We start from the raw sequence: 13,168 nt of genomic DNA on the forward strand, positions 1-13,168 counted from the left end.
ATGAGGAAGGCCAATACACTGAATGCCTTCTTCATCTCACTCTTTACTGATAAAACCATCGCTCAGCAATCCCAGGTCCCTGCGACGAGTGGGAAAGCCTGGAGCAAGGTAGATTTCCCCTCAATGGAGGAAGATCACTTCAGGAAACATTTAAACAAACTGGACACATGCAAATCCATGGGCCATAATGAGATGCACCCACGTGTACTGAGGGAGCTGGCTGATGTCATCATGAGACCACTCAATCATTGAAAGATCATGGTGATCAGGGATGGGAGGAAATTCTGAGGATTGGAAGAAAGTAAACATAGTCCCTACTCTCAAAAAGGGCAAGAAGGAGGATCCAGGAAACTGCAGGCCAGTCACAGTCTCACCTTGATCCCTGGGAACGGAATGGAGAAAATAATCCTGAAAATCATTACCAAACACAAGGACAAGAAGGTGTTTGGGAGTAGTGAGCATGGCTATATGAAGGGGAAATTGTGCCTGACCAACCTGACAGCCTTTCACAATGAGAAGGCTGATCCAATGGACAAGGAGAGAACACTGAACATTGCTTATCTTGACTTCAATAACACTGCCGTCACTGTCTCCCATTGTCTCCTCCCTGACAAACTGATGAAACACAAAATGGATAAATGGAGAGTGAGGTGAACTGAAAACTAGCTGAACTGCTAGGTTCAAAGGGTTTTGGATCAGCAGCACCACATCTAGCTGGAGGCCAGTCATCAAAGGCACACCCCAGGTGTCAACACAAGAGCCAGTACTGGTCAACAACTCATCAAGAACTTGCAAGGTGGGACAGAGTGTACCTTCAGCAAGTCCACTGATAATACAAAACTGAGTAGTTGATACACCAGAGGGTTATGCTCCCATTCAGAGGGACCTTGACAGGCTGAGAAATGGGCCAACAGTAACCTCATGAAGTTCAACTAAGGGAAATGCAAATTCTTGTACCTGGCAGGAATAATGCCATGCACATTGGCAGAAAAGGACCTGAGGGTAACCGTGAGCCAGCAATATGCCCTCACAGCAAAGGCGGCCCACAGCAACCTAGGCTACATTAGAAAGAGTATCACCAGCAGACTGAGGGAGGTGATCCTTCCTCTCTACTCAGCACTGGTGAGCCACCCTGAATGCTGGGCCCAGTCCTGGGCTCCCCAGTACAAGAGAGACATAGGCTTACTGGAGCAATCCCAGCAAAAGGTCATGAAGGTAATTAAAGGACTGGAGCATATTTTGCATGAGGAGAGGCTAAGAGAGATGAGGGCCTTAAGAAGAGAAGGCTCAGAGGGACCTTACCTATGTTTAAAAATACCTGATGGGGGGCAGAGTAAGGAAGGCAGAACCAGATTCTTCTCAGTGGTATCTAGTGAAAGGACAAGAGGCAACAGGCATAAATTAAATACAAGATATCCCGTTTAAACATAATGTTGTTTTTTTTTTTTTTCTGTGGGGGTGGTCAACCAACGGCACAGATTGCCCAAGACGGTTGCAGAGTTTCCATCCTTGGAGATATTAAAAATCCAACTGGACATAGTCCTGGGCAATATGCTTTAGGCGACCCTGCTTTGATCAGAGTGCTGGACAATCTCCAGAGGTCCCCTCCAACCTCAACAATTCTGTGACTCTGTAAAGCATTTTATTTAACTGGTCTCTGCTTAAAATAAATTGAAAAGAGGTTAAATTAATCACCAATGAAATCTCTTCTCTACGATGCGTGGGGAAAAAAAAAAAAATCAACCTCAACCTCATTGTGCTTTAGCTAGTGTAAAAGGCATAAAAAGGTTATAGCCGAAAGCTATCAACATATAGTAACCCTGACCCTAATGAAAGCCAACATGTCTTTTAGCCTCTCTGATATCAATGGCAAGACTTTACATCCATAGCTTAAATGCAATGAAAGAAATTCAGATACTCTGAACCAATTCATTGTAGAACAGAAGCCATAAAATATTCCCCAATAATACCTGCTTCAAACTCTCTTTGTTTTCCCTGAAAAAGCAGAATGTACATAAATATATAACTTCAGACAGATATTCACATGTGATATTTAAAATGGATTAACAACAAATACATCAAATGTATTTTGCTTCATGAAAGAAATATATACTTAAAAACAAACAAAAATTACTCTGACCACTCAAAAAAATTTTTTAACATGCATTCTAAAAATGTGAATCAACTGCATGGTATTCAGTGGTATGGTATTTCATGGCATTTCATACTAAATGAAGAACACCAATAATTATATGGGCACTCATGGGTTTATGACTGCATGACCCAAAGAACAGTTCCACTGTATGTGCAGAAATCAACCCATGGAGTAGGTTTTATAACTCAGGAAGAAAACAAGCACAGACACATTGTAGATTAAAAGTCCAAAGAAATTTTTTACAGTCAATATATTACTCAGGAAAAAAAAATCCTTTAGCAGCTGAAATCATACATCTTCAAGAGAGCAGATTAAGCTTTTATTTTTCCAGAAGCTTTTTTTTCCCATAAGTTTGGATTTGAGTTGTTGAAAAGATATGACTACAAATTATATTTCAAATTCTCAAACTACCTATTTCCTTAGAGAAAAATTAAACAGCACATGCCTATTTTATTCATTGCCAGGGAGAACAAAGAATACATGTTAAACAAACATACAGTGGATTTCTGTACATATGTACTCTTACAAAGGCATGTTGCATGTATACAGTCACATGAGTATCTTTTGTGTTCATGTTGCTAAGGAAACAAACTTGTGTGCCAAACATATGATTACAAAGACATTCTAGTTCTTAAACATGTGTCTTTTCTTTTTTTTCTTTTTTTTAAATGAAGGCAAAAAAGCTAATGTATAAGGTTATGGAAGAGTATTCAATAGCCAAGAGCACGTTAAGCTAACAAAATTATAACATCTGAAATACAAAGTTTTTCCATTCCATAGTGTTTGTGTACTTAGATGTAACTTTAGAGGCTAGCCCAAAAGGTAGTAGTTTACAGCATAAAGTTTGGACATTACTGGTTTTGCATAACAGAGAAGATGACGCAGATAAACCCTGAAATTTTCTTTGACTTGTCGAAAACTCAAAATCTATAGGAAACCTTCACTACTGAACTATTCATATCAAACACTTATGAATGGCATAAGATAAAATACCACAAAAATATACCATCCCATTTAAAGGGAGACAAAACAAGTTTGCTATAAAGAACTGTGTTCTGAAAATTAAGCTATCAGCATACCCATTAAAAAAGGATGAATCAAAGAACTGTTGCATAGATTTGAGTTCATGTTTCCCTGTTGTTTCACAGAACATTACACAATCTCTATTCAATACCTGTATCTGTTTTATTTATCTTGGTCCATCTGCTCTGCAAATGTTCTTGCAAAGCAGTTTCCCATGGCAACATCAAATATCACATAGTCCCAGTCTTCTCTTGAAGCACTTCTAACTGATCCACTCCTGAATTTCAAGCAGCATCTTCTTCTGCAGTACTTAAGTAAATAATAAAGGGAGTATTTAATCAAACCAAAAAAAACCACACAAATGAAACAAAGGCCCATGAATAAAACACCCTAATTAGGAGATTTTTATTTTATTTTATTGTTTTTATAATTTCATTTTTTGGAGGGAATTACATTTAAATCATCAAAGGCAGAGATGGGAGATCTATGTTACAAAAAAAACTTGTCTATCCATTGGTAGTTTTTACTTGATTAAAATTTCAAAATCATTATGTTACATGTAGCAAAACAAATTGTGCACAATACAAGTTTTAAAGAATAAAATTACACTAAGCTGGAAAGTAAGTTTTGGAATGAAAAGCCAGTGACTGCTTACTATGGGACAACTTCAGCTAGGTATCATCACCTACAAATCATTAATAGTCCATCTAATTTTTTCATCCTCATGTTTACAATGATCAAAGAAATATAAATAAGAGGAAAATTTCTCAATACATTTTCATGCAAGATAAAAAAATAATAACAGCGATTTCCTGAAAGTAACTTATATTTTACCTCAGAATCTATCTTGAGAAGCCCTTCTCCCTATTTTAAGAAGCAGTAGAAATATACAACATTCATTTTTAAGTTAAAATCTTCTGAAGTAGTCTCTTAAAGTCAGCACTCAAAAAAACCCCACCCCCTCAGTAAATATCTTGCTAGTCTTGAGCACACTGGTTCTGTGTGAAATAATAACAGAAGTGTTGTTCAAGCTGTAAATTAAAGAAGAATTGTCTTAAGTTAAGAAAACCGGCCTGCTGAATTTCACAGTCTGATATCTGTATTTTAGATTTGTCTGTCCAAAACGACCAGAAGCAGCTAGGAACAAGCTCTGTGGAGATTTAAGGGGTAATCAGACCTTCTGGGTCACTTCTACACCACTGTTCTTTAGTTTATAGTAGTTTATAACCTAGAGCTACTTTAAGAACTACTACATATTTATGTAATCTCAGAGGCACAATAAATAGCAGGATGAAATTCCCACAATATTTTTCTACCAGCATGACCTCCTTTCAACTATACACTTAATTGGGTTATTCTTGGGTTTTTCCAGACATTCTCAGGTTTTCCCAGACATTCTCTTCTGCTCATCTTGGAATTTGGCCTAAACAGGCTTTACAGATTGGTCTAGATTGCTGGTCTGTATGGTGAAGTTCTGTACGATAATTCTGATATTTTTAGGTAGAAAGGCTTCTTTGTGTATCTTAGACGTAAACAACACTATGGGCTAACGTAGTGAATGTGGCGTTTCTATGGAGCACAGGATGGATCTACAACAGGAGGACGACTCAGCTGGTCTGTTGCATATGCAGCAAGTCCCGTTCGCCTTACAAATACATGCATATATTGCTGGACAGATAAGTCCAAAATACAATTACAAGAGCCCTCTGCCTGCAAATAAGAGCACATCAAATATCTCTTTACAAAGCCACCTGTAAGCTCACCTGCTAGCTTCCCAATGACTTGCTACTACCCACTGGCTGAATTACACTGCCTACAATCATCAGTAGACAGAACTTCTATCTATTTGTGGTGAACAATAGATGCATTCTATCATTACACTCTAAAAAACTTTATTCTGCATTATTTTTAACAGGTCATTAAAATATGCCCTTGAGTTGATGAGTGATATGTTCATGATTTCTAACACCTTTTATTTCTCAAGCAAACGTAGGTAGTAGCACTTCTGCCATCAGTCACTAAGGTGATGATAAAAACTGGTAATTCAATTCCTTAATTGTATGAACCTAACCATGCATGTGTTTTATTATTCTTTACTATATACAAAATGTTTGTCTTAAATGTGTAGATTGGTTTATAAGAAAATCAAAGGTAAAAACATTTCAGCCAAAACTACAGTGAAAGCTATAAAAAGTACATTACTGCAAGTTTTCATCAAACCACAATTACTCTGTGTTTATTTGTCCATAGGAGGATTAGATTTCTACTCATTTTGAAATACTGTAGTGAAAATATCAGTAATAAAATGATCAGTAATAGAAAATTTCATTACATGCTATAGACATATGTGAAATAAATTGGCTAAAAGCAGAAGACATTTTGGAAAATATTTTTCAAATGTGCTACTTCAAAAAGTAATGATCTAAACTAAAAATAAAATACAAATTCTTAAAGGACTAACATGCTGTTTTTTCTGACAGTGTCTGAAAGACTATAAAGCCTTTAAATTATTAGAATCTATTCTATAAATGGCTAAGCAGCCAGTACTGTATTCATTTATCCTTTGTCCTTTTAAGCTTTCAGGGTGCTGTGTAGCCATAGTAACAATGCCTTTTCTCTGTGAAATCCATTAGCTGGTTTCAATCTGGGATTCAATACTACCATAAAATCAAAGCCAAAGATTAAAAAAAATTTATGATTTAAAAAAAGATTATTGGTGACAAGCATTTCTTTTAAAAGCAATTTCTGCATATTTATGCTTTATACATAACAGCAAATAAAACCAAAAGGTTAAAAGGACACCAAAAGACAATTCAAAATGAATTTTAAAACTTGGTTACCATCAGGAATGACACAATACTGACACCTCAAACTAGATCTCAGAGCAAAACTAGCTCTCATTTGCATTAAGTCAGTCAGTGCTGCTGGCTGGCTGGCCATCAACGAAACAGCACAACAGATGAGCTTTCAACCTCGTCATCTCACTCCCTTTCTGACAGAAGACTAAGGTGAAAGTATTAGAAAGGAAGAGAGACCAGGATTTGCAATACAATTTGGACAAGCCCATGCAAAAGATAAAAGCCACCTTTGTTCCTACAGTATCTTTTGTGTGACAATAAAGGCAGACTACAAATAATCTGTTGAATCTCTATTGTAGAAGAATTCCATCGATAGGAAATGGAAAATCTTGGACTCTTATTCCATGTAGACAACTTTGAAAGAGGGCAGGTGTTTCAGAAGACTAGAATAAACTTTATCCTGTATCCTATTTGGATATGTTGGGTTTTGTTACGACAGCCCTGAGCAACTGCAGTGCCAGCTCAGTCCTGACATTGGTTACAGATAAAGAAAGCTAATGACATCATTGCCACTGTTTGCTCGAATCCTCATTACCAGGAGTTACACTTGGCAACTAGGAAGAGCTACATTTTTCTGCAAGTAGTTGGAATACATTCCGTAGTTGGAATATATTCCACAGTTGGCATCTGCAAAGTGTTGGAATATATTCCACAATCCACTAATTTAAAACTAAAGAATTCCTTGAGTCTTTGTACTGGGTACCACATTACTTAACTAAAAATTTTCACTGCCTCCTCAGCTGTTTACCTGTTAGTTCAAGTTCTGCTGATTTGATTTTATACTTCCATTCATTTCTGCATTACATCAGAATCAAACATGACTCAAAGATGAAATATCTGCCATGGTAAGAAGTGTGCATGTTTGGGCTGGGGGAAGGGAGGATTCTCACTAATAAGAGAAAACAAATGCATACTGGTATTTTATTTCTGCTTTCTAGCTCCTTATTCTGCTATTGCCCTTCTTATAATAAGCAACAAGACCGAAGGGCAAGGCCATGTTCATATAGGATAAAGAAAGATCACATGATTATTTTTAAGAGGCCACCAAAACTGCAACATGAAATCATATTTCAATGATTCATTCAATAGAAGAAAATTCAATGCATTCAATAGAAGAAAAAAAAAATCCCATCAGAGTTACCTGAATCTAAACCTTCTACTTTTTCCCCTATAATACACAACTTGTAAAGTCCTGACTTCATTGAAGTTAACAGCAAAGCTCCCATAAACTTCAGTAGGGTGAAGATTTCACTCTATGTATATTTACAACAAGGATGACGTAAGAGGGAATTAAAGGTCATGCTTCCTGTCACTACAGTAGTGGACAAAGTCATGTCATCATAGTTTCTACACCTGACTTGGCCAATGATTCTGTGATCATCAGCTCATCCCTGATCTAAACCAGAATGGCAGCACGCTTTAGAAGTCACAGTGTAAAGCTCAATAATAGCCCCAAACTCTTCTGGGATTTCAACATTCAAAGAAAGATGAACAAAATGCTTATTTCCAAATATTCTTGGTGCTGTCTTTCAAGCAAAAACAGAGGGAGGCTCACCTTTACTTTAAAACACAGAAAGCATATTGAGGAAGGCAGGGATGTTCTTAACGGTTAGAACATTTTGACAAGACACTATAGAGTTCTCGATTCAATTTTGTCCTAAGCATTGAGATACTCAAAGACACAAACCTTACTACTTAAAAAAAGCCACAAAACCAAAAAAACCCTTCGTCATTAGTGATGACTGTGCAATTTCATCCACTCAGGCTACAGAACAAAGTACTTTTATCCATATTGACAGTACAATCTGTGAACTATAATCTTAGGAGAGGAGTGCAGGATATACAGGCACTTTCCTTTTTCCACCCAGTCTTACTGCTGCAAAAGGCTCATAATGGGAAGCAGCACTGATGGGACAAATCAGAGAAATTAAATCCAGCTCTGTGAACAGAAATTACCTAAAGTTGGAAAAAAAAAAAAAAATCAGAAAAGCTGGAGATCTGATACAGTCTAAATAGGTGTAGGTGCTCTCGAAAGACTTGCAAGTGTTGCAAAATATGATAAGAGCTTTTGCAAAAACTACAACTTAGAAGGCTTTGAAAAACAGCAGTAATTTTCTGTTCCCACAGGCTTCACATCAAAATATTGCATAGCATTCTCTCTGTATGTCCCTGTTTAAGTAGTTTTACCATTTACCTACATTTATTTCATAAAGTTTTTTTTCAAAATTCAAAAGCTATTGTTCCTTCCTTTTCTCATTGATCTCTTAATATTTTCTAATTTATATAATAAAACTAAAAGAAACACCAAAACTTTATGCCACATATTTTCATAGCTTCAGTTTTCACTGTATGAAATTCTAGGGGCTTAATGTCTTTAAAGGCCTAAGAATATTCCATAAGCTTTAAATTATGAGGGAGCACAAGATAAACCTCTCTTTAAAACCTGTGGTACCAATTAAAATAAACTTGGAAGAGGACTAGTCACGGTAAGTTTAATTTTCCTTCACATTAGAAAACAAGAAAACCTCACACATATAAAACATCCATATAATATCTTCATCTGAGGATGCTCTGCGAGGTTGTTTTCTATGTCCAAGGATATTACTTCTTTCACACAAACCTCTCTCCTCACCTTCCATTCCAATACTCTGCAGTTGCCATAGTTACCATTTTACATGACCATAGTGTGAGTAATGACCTCACATTCACTATATCCCCAAAGGCTCCAAGTTCTCAAAATATTTCAAGATTTGTGCAGAAATTTTGCTATAAAATTTCACTAAAAGATTGGCAGGTGCCAAGGCACATTAAAACAAATGCCTCTTTTTGAAGAGTGGGTATTTTATTTGCTGGGCTGCAAACTTCCAGCCACAATGAAAATACAGGAACTGAGTGAAGATATAGGAACTGAAACCATGGCATGACTCATTAATTATATTCTGACAATTTAAACATGTAATTTTAATGATAATTCAAATGGTTTTAAACAACGAAAGTGATCCAACTACAAGCAAGTTTCTCTTTCCAAATTCCAGTAAAATTACATGAAGAAAAATCCTAAAACATTCCTAAACCACAGCATAGTAAGCAGAACTTGAGCCTTCCTATAGCATGTACAGATTAATGTTCCCCACATGGTTTCAACACAGCTATCAGGAGTACAAAATACACAAACAGCAATCGTTCTCCTAAGCTTGAAGGATGACAAAAACAAATCATAATGATGACAATCTAAAAGTCAGGTGTCATGCCCATAACAGGTAAGTCATTGAATCCTTAACTACTGTCCCACAATGAACAAAAATAGAGATATTGGATTTCTGCATGAGGTCCCACAGCCTTGCTCTTATAGAATATGGAACAAAGAACTGTGCTTGGAGTAATTCTGAATTGTGTCTGAAATCTTTTATATGTAACACAGATTACTGTCTATTGACTGATAGATAAAATTCAGGTACACATTGCATCTATCCAAGGACCACAACTTCCTAAAAGCAGAAATGTGTTCATTGAATGAAGTGTTGAATTGTCGGGCCCTGCTATGAGTTTCCAAATATGCAAAGGAAAACTCTTTTCATTTAGATGAAAGCACACACATGATTATGGAAACTGACCTAACTGCCAAATACGTGACGGTCACAGAAAAAAAAAAAAAAGTTAAAGATTCAATAATTTGAAATATATCTTTTAACAAATTAGAAGAAACTACATCCCATTCAGTTTGTTCTATTCAGTTAGGTCAGATGCCTTACAAGCCACTCAAATTTTCTTTTGTCCTTCCTATTCCCTAAATCAAAAGAAAACATGACAAGATGACAAGAATCTATCTGGATTAAACTGATATGATGCTAACAGGCAAAAGGATCTAATGAAGTTATGAGAACATCATACCCATCTACTTATTAGCATATACACAGTTTGTAAATCAGAATTTTAGTCACAGAGTATCACTAGCTCAACAGTTAGCACTAAGGATCACAGTGTGTGAGAAGGTTATTTTCATATTCATCTTGTGAAATCCTGTGATCTTTCATATGCAGAGCAACATCACCCTGTCCCTTATCTCTCAAGATTGTACTCTTATGTGAACATACTTGAAGATTCCATGTTGGTTTTAACCTTAGAATAACAATGACAAAAAACCATCTGTGACAACCCAGCACTTTGCAATATATACATTTATTTCTCTACTTAGTACGTTTGGCATCTTTCTCACCTATACATGGCCAAATTTTTTTAAGCCGCTCTTCTGATGACACTGACCCTGCTATGCCTGTTGATCTCAGTTTTTTCAATGGAGACAGAGAAACAGCGACTAGAAGGGGTCTTCTCTTTCCAACATTTCCCACCCTGGCCTGGCATGAAAACAAGAGCACACTGGAAGATCAACGGATGGTCTAGAGCCAGTGAAACAGATGCAAGTATGAGCCTCAAAACTGAGGAAGCCAGGTTTCTGCATCTGTTGATTGGCTTTTTAGGTGAATTATGCTAACACCATACTATCACTTTCTGCAAAATATTTTGGTCTCTACGCACAGTCTGCCACATTTGTATGTGTACTTACAACCCTTGCTCACACTAACAGTTCCTACCAATCAAGATTTCCTCCTAAAATCAACAGCGATCAACAATGAAAATGATGCAAAGTGTTGGGCTCAAAGGGTTGTGGATCAGCAGCACCCAGTCCAGCTGGAGGTCAGTCACCAAAGGCACACCCCAAGTGTCAATACAAGAGACAATACTGTTCAACATCCTCATTTAGTAACTTGCAAGGTGGGACAGAGCGTGTCTTCAGCAAGTACACAGATAATGCAAAACTAAGAGAAGTAGCTGATACATCAAAGAGTTGCACAGACCTTGACAGGCTGGAGAAATGAGCAGTAACCTCATGAAGTTCAACAAGGGGAAATGCAAAGTCTTGTACCTGTGGAGGAATAAGCCCAGACACCGGTAGAGGCTGGGGGTCAACTAGTTGGAAAGCAGCTTTGCAGAGAGGGACCTGGGAGTCCTGGTGGACAAGCTGACCGTGAGCCAGTAATGCACCCTCACAGCAAAGGTGGCTCACAGCAACCTGGCAGTGTCACCAGGAGGTCAAGAGAGACAGGCTCTTGCCAGTGGTGCCCAGTCACAAGACACAGGGAAATGGGCACAAACTGAAATACAGGAAGATCCAGTTAAACATTGGAAAAATCTTTCTTACTGTCAGGTTTGTCAAACACTGGAAAATGTTGCCCAGACTGCTTGTGGAGTTTTCATCCTTGGATATGCCCAAAAAATGACTTGACACTACCCTGTGCAACCTATTCTACGTAATCGTGCTGTAAGCAGGGGAGTTGTGCCAGACAATCGCCAGAGGTCCCTTCCAACCTCAACATTCTGTGATTCTGTTAAGAACTAACATCTGGCTAACATCTCTGGCTTTAAAAAAGGGAACCCATTTGAAGTTTCTCTCCTACATTGAGAATCAATGTGCCTACGCAGTATTTTGTTCTGATCCACTTTGTTGTTGCATAGCGTCAACTTCATGAGCAATTGAACTACTATAATCTCATTATTGTCTGTTGCTTTGAAAAAAAAAAACCAAAACCCAACAGGGAAGAGGGTTTATAGGAACTAAGTATTCTGTGATTTGTTTTCTCAATTGCCTTTCAATAAAATTATGAAATAATGTGATCACTTGGATCTTAAGTGTGCAAATTTTTCAAAGTACCAGCTGTTTTCCCAGTCCTGGTAAATTTTGCCTTTGATAAACCCCAATTCCAACCACCCTCATTCGCTATACAAAATAGACATTGCATTTCACTCAAAATCTGAAAAAAAAAATTCTCAATATTTGTAATTCTCTATGAAGTGAGCTGTACCTCTCATTTCATATTTCATACTTACGACTGTTTTACAATTTAAATGTTATGTTACTCATCCGCAACCTCCTTTTATGTCCTGTTTTGATGCTTTCTGAATAGAATATTCATATCACAGAACAATAGAATGGTTTAGATTGGAAGGGACATTTTCCACATTTTCCCTAGTCTTCCTTTTTATCACCGAAGTACCTATAGAAGCTTTTCTTGTTGCCCTTGACATCCCTGGACAGATTTAATTCTTCCAGGGCTTTAGCTTTCCTAACCTGATCCCTGGCTGCTCGGACAATTTCTCTGTATTCCTCCCAGGCTACCTGTCCTTGCTTCCACCCTCTGTAGGCTTCCTTTTTGAGTTTGTCCAGGAGCATCTTGTTCATGCATGCTGGCCTCCTGGCATTTTTGCCTGACGCCCTCTTTGTTGGGATGCATCGCTCCTGAGCTTGGGGGGGGGGGGGGCCGGGGGTAGGTGGTGGTGGTGGTGTGAATATTAACCAGCTATCTTGGGCCCCTCGTCCCTCCAGGGCTTTATCCCATGTTACTCTACCAAGCAGATCCCTGAAGAGGCCAAAGCCTGCTCTCTTGAAGTCCAGAGTACTGAGCTTGCTGTGTGCCCTCCTCGGTGCCCTAAGGATCTTGAATTCCACCATTTCATGGTCATCGCAGCCAAGGCTGCCCTTGAGCTTCACATTCCCCACCAGCCCCTCCTTGTTGGTGAGAACAAGGTCCAGCATAGGACCTCTCCTCGTTGTCCCCTGTAACACTTGGAGAAGAAAGCTATTATCAACGCATTCCAGAAACCTCCCAGATTGCTTATGCCGTATTGTGTTGTCCCTCCAACAGACATCAGGGTAGTTGAAGTTCCCCATGAGGACCAGGGCTTGTGAATGTGCGGCTGCTCCTATCTGTCTATAGAGGGCGTCATCTGCTTGGTCCTCCTGGTCGGGTGGCCTGTAGCAGACCCCCACTATAACATCACCCATCCCTGCCCTCCCTTTAACCCTGACCCATAGGCTCTCGGTCAGCTCCTCATCCATCCCACGCAGAGCTCCATGCACACCAGCTGGTCATTCACGTAGAGGGCAACACCCCCTCCTCATCTCCCCTGCCTGTCCTTCCTAAAGAGCCTGTATCCTTCCATTCCAACACTCCAGTCATAGGAGCCATCCCACCACGTCTCTGTGATGCCAATAAGATCATAACCCTGCAGGCATGTACACATCTCTCACTCCTCTTGTTTATTCCCCATGCTACGTGTGTTTGCACAGAGGCAT

Source organism: Platalea leucorodia (assembly GCF_965183815.1).
Source record: "Platalea leucorodia genome assembly, chromosome: 6".
Lineage (NCBI taxonomy): Eukaryota > Metazoa > Chordata > Aves > Pelecaniformes > Threskiornithidae > Platalea > Platalea leucorodia.